Source organism: Phacochoerus africanus, chromosome X, assembly GCF_016906955.1.
Source record: "Phacochoerus africanus isolate WHEZ1 chromosome X, ROS_Pafr_v1, whole genome shotgun sequence".
In the NCBI taxonomy this organism is placed as follows: domain Eukaryota; kingdom Metazoa; phylum Chordata; class Mammalia; order Artiodactyla; family Suidae; genus Phacochoerus; species Phacochoerus africanus.
The window spans coordinates 52,892,419-52,902,293 of record NC_062560.1 but is presented as its reverse complement, the minus strand read 5'-3'; the positions used below and the strand labels follow the sequence as shown (position 1 = coordinate 52,902,293).

Below are 9,875 nucleotides of genomic sequence, written 5' to 3'. Positions count from 1 at the left end.
GACTTTCCCCACAGATAAGAAAATATATTATGCAGTTACATTAGGAGGTCCTGCTGTGGCGCAGTGAGTTAATGACTCAGCTCGTCTCTGTGGAGGCACTGATTCAATCCATGTACTGTTGCAGTGGGTTCAGGATCTGGTGTTGCTGGAGCTCTAGGTAGGGGAGGTTTTTATGAAGTATAAAATGAAATACAGAGGCCACTAAAAAAAATAAACTTAACCATATAAATTTTTTGTGTGTCTTTTTGCCTTTTCTAGGGCCGCTCCCAAGGCAAACGGAGGTTCCCAGGGTAGGGGTCTAATCGGAGCTGTAGACACCGGCCTCTGCCAGAGCCACAGCAACGCAGGATCCGAGCCGCATCTGCAACCTACACCATAGCTCACGGCAACACAGGATCGTTAACCCACTGAGCAAGGCCAGGGATCAAACCCTCAAACTCATGGTTCCTAGTTGGAGTCGTTAACCACTGAGCCATGACGGGAACTCCAACCATATAAATTTAAATAAAGTTTCTCTTTGCATATACCACAAGCAAAGTCAAAATACAACAAACAGGTGTCAGGAACATTTGTGCAAATACATGTATAATATTTAGTTATTTCAACATTACTTCTTATAATAACAAAAAAAATACAAGAAAATAATAGTCATTAAGGCCTGGTTAAATAAATTATGGAATATCTATACAATATAATACTATGAATTTGGGCTTTTTTAATGAAGTAATTAAATACTGACATGTAAAGGCGTTAATGATGAATTGTTATGCAAAAAAAGCAGGTCATAGAACTTCCATGGGTATGGAGGAAAAAAGAATATATGCACAGAAAATGTCTGGGAAGATGTAAATTAAACAGTTAAGAGTTATTGTCTCTGGGAATTGGTATTGGGAAAGAAGAATGTTGGATAAAAATAAAGATTCCTTTTTTTAGTTTATACATTCATTCACTTATTCAACAAATACTAATTGAAACTTCCATTATGTGGCAGCACTGTTTCAGGTCCTAGGAATACAGATGCTCTGTGCTGAAGGAGAGACAGACAATAAACAATTACATAATGAACAGCACAATTTCAGACACAATTTCAACACAATAAGGTCTATGCAGAAAAAAAAATAGGGTGATATGATGGAGAGAAGTAGAGGGAAAGGGTTGGGTGGGCTATTTCATACTGCATAGTTGGGCATGACCTCTCTGAGTAGGTGACAATTGAGCTGAAACCTAAATGACAAGAAAGAGCCAGCCATTGGAAAATCAAGAAGAAAAGCTCTGGAAAGGCCCAGAGGGAAGAATATATCATGGTGTATTCCAGAAACAGTTCAATATAGCTGGAGCTTAGTAAACATAAGGGGAAGTTGGAATTGCTGACTGAGAGTCAGACACATCATGTCTGTGTTGATTATTTTTATCTTTTTTTGTAAAAAGTTTGTGGTAATTTTTAAAAATAACAATAACACATTAACACTTTTAAAAGAAAGTAAGAGAATCATACAGACTATTTCCATCACCTATTGGCCGGGTTACCTTAGTGAAGTTAATCTCACTAAGCCTCAGTTTCTTCATTTGTAAAATGAGGAAAAGTACACTCACATCAGAGGGCCAAAGTGTACACCTATGTAAGGACTGTTTTGGTTAGAGCTCTTTTGGACGCAAGGAAGAGAAACTCAGTCAACCTAGATCAAGAATCAGAAAGCCAAGGGCAAGAAGTCAAACACAGTTAGAGCTCATTAAGCCTGGAGCCCTGGGAAAATTCTAAATGAGGCATGGGCCTCTGCTCTAGAGCTTTGCTATTAACATGACTCATCTACATTTCAAGTCTGCTTCTCTCCGCCCGTTTCCCCCATGCTCCTTGCTCAACTCAGAAATGCAGCTGGCACTTTACCCAGTCCATAATACCTGCCCCCATCAGCATCCTGGTCTGCTAGACCTGGATGTCAGCTCAGCTCTGTCAGCTCAACGACTAACTGGCAACTCCCCTCTGGATCTCTTATTTCACATTCCCAAAAGTGTGATCTGATTGGCCCACCTCATCTTTTCAAGCTGGGTCATAAAACTCTCAGGTCATGTGGCTGACCCTGATCAGGTGCAATCAGCTGTACCTCAAGAGAAGGGAGGATATAGTACACAGTCAGGTTTGGCTTGGCTGTTCAGCAAGCGCTATAAGTAAAACAGATTCTCCCAGAAGGGGGGGGGGTGTAAGGATGGCAGGCAAGAAGTTGCTTTTCTGATGCATGTGTGTAGCATGTGTGACTGGCACATGGTAGGTATTCAACAAATGATCATGATTTAACAGTAATATTTTGCCACCTCTTACAGGAAGCCTTCCCAGAACTCTCAAGCTTCTCAAAACTTTTTTCCCCAGAACAGAACTCCTACTGCAGGAATTGTCCAATTAAGAAATCACAGAAATTCCTTTATCCAGGACAGACTTTTAAGGCCTCTTAGCTGTAAAGCACTGAGAGGAGGGATACACAAATGAGTCAGACCCTTGTCCTGGCCTCAAGGAGCTCCCAGGTAGTGCAAGGATAAAGGTAGCCTAAGCCATAAGAAATCCACGGATAGGGAGCTCTGGGAGCTCAGAGAAGGGCAAAAACTGTTGTTTATCCATATGTATGCATGCATGTCTCCTGGATACAAACCCTTAGGTGTCCCAAAGGCACCTCCTACTAAGCATATTTAAAACTGATCTCATCTGCCCCCTCCCAAACCTGTTCCTCTTCTCAGATTTCCTGTCCTGGTGAGGCAAGTGCATCCATACCAGTCGCCCAAGCTTGAAACCTGATCTGCATCCATTCACAATGTCAGCTGTTGTAGTTGCTAAAGTTGTCCCTGAATATTTAGTGTGTGTTTGTCTTGCCCTAAAGGTCAGAACTAATAATAAACTTGAGCATTGCTGCAGGAGGGAGAAATTAAAACCAGCCTGGAGACAGACAAGACCTGGAGTTCACCAGGGTTGATTTTGGATTTAGCCTTTGGCATCAATAGGTAAAAATCCTTTCAGGAAAGCTGGCAGGTCAACAACAACCTAAAATGTTCGTGCCATTTTCGCATTAATTCTGCTCCTAACTATGCATCCTTCCCGCTCTGAAAGAGGAAAAGCTCTAAGCACAAAAACTGTTCCTTGCAAAGCTATTTTGTGATGGTCAAACAGAGTAGTCTTAATATCCAACAAGAGGGGAAGGGTTAAGTGAATCGTGGCACAGCTGTCTGTTGGAACATTCTATAACCATTACCGAGGGATGATGGCTGTGGAGATTCTATAGCAACAGAGGGAAATTATTATGCTGTAACTTAGGACACAAGGTCATGCGTACACTCCTACTGCAACAATGTAAAAGCTGCGTGGGCTCAGGGCCTGCTGGTGGACATTTAAAATGTCTCCTCCGAGTTCCCCTCCTGGCTCAGGGGTTAACGAATCCGACTGGTAACCATGAGGTTGCCGGTTTGATCCCTGGCCTTGCTCAGTGGGTTTAAGGATCCCACGTTGCCGTGAGCTGTGGTGTAGGTCGCAGACGCGGCTCAGATCACAGAGCTGCTGTGGCTCTGATGTAGGCCGGCGGCTACAGTAGCTCCGATTAGACCCCTAGCCTGGGAACCTCCATATGCTGTGGGTTCAGCCCTAGAAAAGACAAAAAAGACAAAAATAAAAAATTAAAATAAAACGTCTCCTCTATGAAGAAAAAAAAAAGAGGCCTAAACTTGCTTACGTAAACTATGAACATCTCTGAGCTTTATCTTTTCTTCCCTTTTCCTTAAATCAGTCAACCATCTTAATTACGTGCCTTTTTGTTAACAGACCCCCGCCATTAGGTGCTGGGGAATTCAATGAATCACCCACACTCCTTTTTCTCAGGGAGATCAGGGCAGAAGAGGAAAGAGATACAAAAAATAAACGGTTTCAAAATATATTGGCCAGTCTGTGTGGAACCACTTGCGGACGTGTGTAGGCACCATCACCCCTTGGCGGCCACCCTACTACCTGCCCTTGGGTGGCTCTAACCTCCAGGGCAGTGCCTTCCGCCCTCAGGGGTCCATCCCCAGCCTAGCTGTCAGCAGACACAAGACTCCTCCCTCCCCTTCTTCTGGAGTTCTCTTTCAGTAAGCTCTTCAGTCTGGCCTTAACCCAGTCTTATCCCACCGGCTACTCTCACCGAAGCTCCTCCCTCCCACAAAGCTTCCTCCCGTCGGATCTGCAAGATGACGTCATTCTCACTAGTTGGGATGCGCTCCCATCACTGGCCAATTGGCAATCGGAAAGCCGCTGCCGCAGGTGGGGCCGAGGTTCAGATTCCTGAGTGCTCTCTTTTCCCTTTTCCAACGCTTTAAAAAGTGGCAACACCCTACTGATAGAAAGAAATGCAAGCAAAACTCGTGGTTCTAACAGCGGGATCCAAGAAAAACCGCCAACACTAAAGTTCACTGTTCCTTATTCTACCTTTGTCCCACCCTCTCCCGAAATTAATACCGCCCCTCCTACCTCCTCTCCCCCATCAGTGGGAAAGGAAGCCCCGCCCGGTGTGCGTCTCACTCGAGATCCCAACCGCGCCTGCGCGTGCTCGTACACCGGGGTGGGGCTAGCGGGAGGCTGACGCCCTGCGCGGGGTGGGGGCGGCATCAGATGAGATGGGAGCCTTGGTTGAAGAGGTATCTTCCGGCCTTCTCTCTAAGCGGAAGTTTTGGAGGGGGAGGGCTTGCTTGACAGTGTCTTAAAATTTTTAAATGCATGTGTGCTCTTGGCTCAACAATTCCATTTCTATGTGTACACCCAAGACGCATAGAACAGTGCATCAGAATCACCTAGTGGGTTTTTAAAAATAGGTTGTTAAGGATCACCCGCTATCAGTTTCTAATTTAATAAATTTGGAATGAGACCTAAGAATTTGCTTTTCTAACAAGTTGAGAGTAATGATGATGCTAACCACGGACTTCAAGTACCTTTACCCTAAAGGGGGAAAAAAAAACTTTGCAGGGAAGTCTATGTGAACAAATATTAGCCTTACTGATTTGTAATAATGAAAAAATTGAAAGCATCACTGGGGTGATTTTTGTACGTTAAAAACAGGCGCTATCCTCCAAGTCTGTGATTTTCTTTTCTGTGGAAAGGTTCATTTGTGCCGTATATTAGATTCCAGATAAAAGTGATATCATATGGTATTTGTCTTTCTTTTTCTGACTTCTCTTCACTCAGTATGAGAGTCTCTAGCTCTATCCATGACTTGTGGTTGCAAGGGGGGAAGTGGGATGGATTGGGACCTTGGAGTTAATAGATGCAGACTATTGCCTTTGGAATGGATTAGCAGTGAGATCCTGCTGTGTAGCACTGGGAACTACGCCTTGTCACTTATGATGGAGCATGATAATGGGAGAAAAAAGAATGTATACCTGTATGTGTAACTGGGTCACCATGCTGTACGGCAGAAAAAAAATAATATATTGGAGAAATTTTTAAAAATGGACTCTATAAACTGACATGAAAAGTCATTGGTGATGGTAGTGATAGTGAAGATTATAGTTAACATTTATGGAGTGCTTAGACTGTCCCAGGCACTATGCTAAGAAATTTTATAGTTGTTTAATTTTACAGCAATCCTCAGTGGTATGGATGGACCATGTCTAATTCACCCTATATATCCCATCCTGAAGAGGTTCCAAGGATCTTGTCAATGTCTGTGGCCTCATATAGTCAGACCTACCTTGGGCGTGGTGGAGGAGACAAAAATACAGGCAAAGGAAGGCTTTATGTGCTCAGAGCAATGGATCAGGCAGAGTTTCATGAAGGGGTAGAAACTGAAAGGTAGGTAAGAGTTTGCCAAAAGGGAGGAAAAGGCCATCTCAGACAAAATGAGTGTGTGGCAAAACATCCCATTCCTAGACTTCAGGACTTCAAAGACCAAACAACATTTCAAAACATTGTGAGGTGACCACAAATGCTGGTGAGGATGTGGAGCAATAGCAACTCATTCATTGATGGTAGGAATGCAAAATGATGCAGTCACTTTGGAAGACAGTTTGGTGGTTTCTTATCAAACTAAACATATCCTTCCCATGTGATCTACCAACCACATTCCTTGATATTTACCCAAAGGATTTGAAAACTCAGTGGAGACAAAGATTCTTTGCTTGACCAAACTTGACTAAAGCTTCCCTGAAACTTCTCCCCAACAAGTCCCATCCATCCATCCACGTACTTCCTTATAGAATCTAGTTTTAGCAAGAATCCTACTAGGTCAGTTTAGAGAGAATTCCACACCCTTGATGTCTGAACAATCTCCTCATCCCCATTATGCCCCAAGTGATATCTGATCACCTAGCCCATCTTCAGCAAGAATCCTCTTGGGTCAGTTCAGCCAGAATCCTCCCAGACTTGATGTCTCCTCCTAGTAATTTTCCATCCACCAATGCTCCCCCTCAACTCGCTCCTTAGCAATAAATCCCCACTTTTTCTGGTTGTATTCAGAATTGAGCCCAGTTCAATAATTGAGTCTCTCTTTCACTATGGTAATAATTTATTGAATAAAATTTTTTATGACTGCACCCGCAACATATGGAAGTTCCTAAGCCAGGGACTGAACCCTCACTTCTGCAGTGACCTGAGCCCCTGCAGTCAGATATTTAACCCACTGCACCACAGCAGGAAATCCTGTTGAATAAAATTTATTTTAACCACTTTAACTTCTGTCTGACTTTGGTTCCAAAACTCAGATCTGGATCAGAACCATCATCAGACCCTCAACCCAGACATCCCATCTCTCACCAAGATCTTTTGTCTCCACTCTGCTTGCTTATTTGGGTTTCCAGTGGTGAGGTCTATTCCAACCAAAATCCAGTGTTCCAGATAAATGTCCATTGAAACATAGTGAGGATAGATTTTGATTCTTAAGATTCTGAGTATACTCTAGAAGCCAGTTTAGAGTCTCAAACAAGCAATGGCCAATTAGAGTACTAGGTTTTTCTATTTTTAAGAAGCTGGGTTAGAATCCCAGCCAAGCATCTGTTTCTCAGTTGCTAGGATTCTCTCACCTACATTCTGGATAATTTCTTTGGATCTATCTTCTAGTTCACTAATTTACTATTCAGCAAGTTTTAATTTGCTGTTTGATCTACCCATTGACTTTTAGTTTTCAGTTATTATATTTTTTGTATATAGTAATACCATTTGGTTCTTTTTCAAATCTATTTGGTCATGTGTTATTGTCTTCTATTCTCTGCACATAGTTTCAATCTCCTGTTTTACTTCTTTAACCTGTTATAGTTTTCAGCTCTCTCCACCTGCCATTCAAAACGCTGAAGGGGAAAAGAAAATCATTGACTTAGAGAAAAGACTTGTGGCTGCCTGATGGGAGGGGGAGGGAGTGGGAGGGATCAGGAGCTTGGGCTTATCAGACACAACTTAGAATAGATTTACAAAGAGATCCTGCTGAATAGCATTGAGAACTTTGTCTAGATACTCATGTTGCAACAGAACAAAGGGTGGGGAAAAAATGTAATGTATACATGTAAGGATAACTTCATCCCCTTGCTGTACAGTGGGAAAATTAAAAAAAAGAATGCAAATTCCTAAATAAAAAAAAATGCTGAAGGGGAAGAAGGCCAAGGGGAAAGAAAGTGGCCCTGGCCCCTGCTGTCATGAAGAAGCAGGATGCCAAGAAGGTGGTAAATCCCCTGTTTGAGAAAAGACCCAAGAATTTTGGTATTGGACAGGACATCCAACCCAAAAGGACCTCACCCATTTTGTCAAATGGCCCCAGTACACCCAGCTGCAGTGGCAAAGGGCCATTCTCTATAAACGGCTAAAGGTGCCTCCTGCAATTAATCAGTTTACCCAGGACTTGGACTGCCAAATAGCTATTCATCTGCTTCAGCTAGCCCACAAGTACGGACCAGAAACAAAGCAAGGGAAGAAGCAGAAGTTGCTGGCCCAAGCTGAGAAGAACACTGCAGGCAAAGGGGATGTCCCCACCGAGAGAACACCTGGCCTTTGAGCAGGGGTGAATATTGTCACCATCTTGGTAGAGAACAAAAAGGCTCAGTTGATGGTGATCTCACATGACATGAATCCCATTAAGCTGATGGTCTTCCTGCAGGCCCTGTGTCAGAAGATGGGGATCCCCTACTGAATCATCAAGGGCAAGGCCAGGCTGAGGTGACTGGTCCACCAGAAGACCTGCACCACCATGGCCTTCACACAAGTCAACTCAGAAGACAAGGGCGCTCTGGCTAAACAGGTGGAAGCCATCAGGACCAATTACAATGACAGATACAACGAGATCCAGCATCACTGGGGAGGCAAGGCCCTGGGTCCAAAATCAGTAACTTGCATTGCCAAGCTGGAAAAGGCAAAGGCTAAAGAACTGGCCACCAAACTGGGCTAAGTGTACATTATTGAGTTTTCTGTACAAAAAAGTTATTAATAAAATTCTTCAGCCAGTTATCAGGTGAAAAAAAATCACTCACCTGAACAGTACATTCGCTATAATTAGTGAACCTACATTGACACATTATAATCACCCAAAGTCCATAGTTTAATTCAGGTTAATATTTAATGTTGTACAGTCTAACTGGACAAATACATAATAAGATATCTATCACTATAATATCATACTAAGTATTTTTACTTTCCTGAAAATTATCTTTAATCTGCCTGTTTATCCCTCTCTCCACCCCAGCCCCTGGCATCCATTGATCTTTTTACTGTCTTCATGGTAAAAATGGAGATAAATAATGTCTTTTCCAGAATGTCATATAGTTAGAACCATACAATATGTAGCCTTTTCAGATTGGTTTCTTTCACATAATAATATGCATTTAAGTTTCCTCCATCTTTTTATGACTGGATATCATTTCTTTTTTAATTATGGCTTTTTTTATTAAAGTATAGTTAATTTACAATGTTCCTTCAATTTCTGCTGTACAGCAAAGTGACCCAGCACACATACACATACATTCTTTTTTTTTTTCCATACTGTCTTCCATCATGTTCTAACCCAAGAGACTGGGCACAGTTGCCTGTGCTGTACAATAGAACCCCATTACTTATCCATTCTAAATGTAATAGTTTGCATCTACCAACCCCAAATGCTTTTTATCATTGAATAACTTTCCGTTGTCTGGATGTACCAGTTTATTTATCCATTAACTTACTAAAATACACCTTGGTTTCTTCCAAGTTTCAGTCATTGTGAATAAAGCTGCTGTAAACACCCATGTACATTTTTTTTCAACTCCTTCTGGGTAGATACCAAGGGATGTGATTGCCGAATCATATGGTAAAAATATGTTTACTTCTGTAAGAAACTGCGAATCTATCTTCCAACATGGCTATGTAATTTTACATTTCCACTGGCAATGGATGAAAGCTCCTGTTTCACATTCTCACTAGGATTTGGTGTTATCAGTATTTCAGATTTTGGTCATCCTAATAGGTGTGAAGTGGTATATCACTGTTGTTTTAATTTGTATTTTTCTGATTACATAGAATGTAAAGTATCATTTCACATGCATAGTCATCATTTGTGTATCTTTGGTAAAGTATCTGTCAAGGTTATTGGCCCACTTTTTAATGGGGTTGTATGTTTTCTTATAGGTGAGTTATGAGAATTATCAGTATACTTAGGACAATAGTCTTTTATCAGAAGTGTTTTTATAAATATTTTCTCTCAGCCTATGGCTTGCCTACTAATTCTCTTGATGTTTTCTTTAACAGACCAAAATATTTTATTTTAATAAACTCCAGCTCATTATTTCTTTCATAGATCATTCCTTTGGTGTTTTATCTAAAAGTCATCACCATATCCAAAGTCATCTAGGCTTTCTAATATGTTATCTTCTAAGACTTTTATCATTTTACATTATGCATTTAGGTTTATGATCCA

General features: G+C 41.7%; 1 pseudogene; it reads left to right on the top strand.

The window, feature by feature from the left end:
• The first annotated feature begins 5,612 nt into the window (after nucleotides 1-5,612).
• Nucleotides 5,613-8,375, top strand: LOC125118029 (60S ribosomal protein L7a-like; annotated as a pseudogene).
• The last annotated feature ends 1,500 nt before the right edge of the window (nucleotides 8,376-9,875 follow it).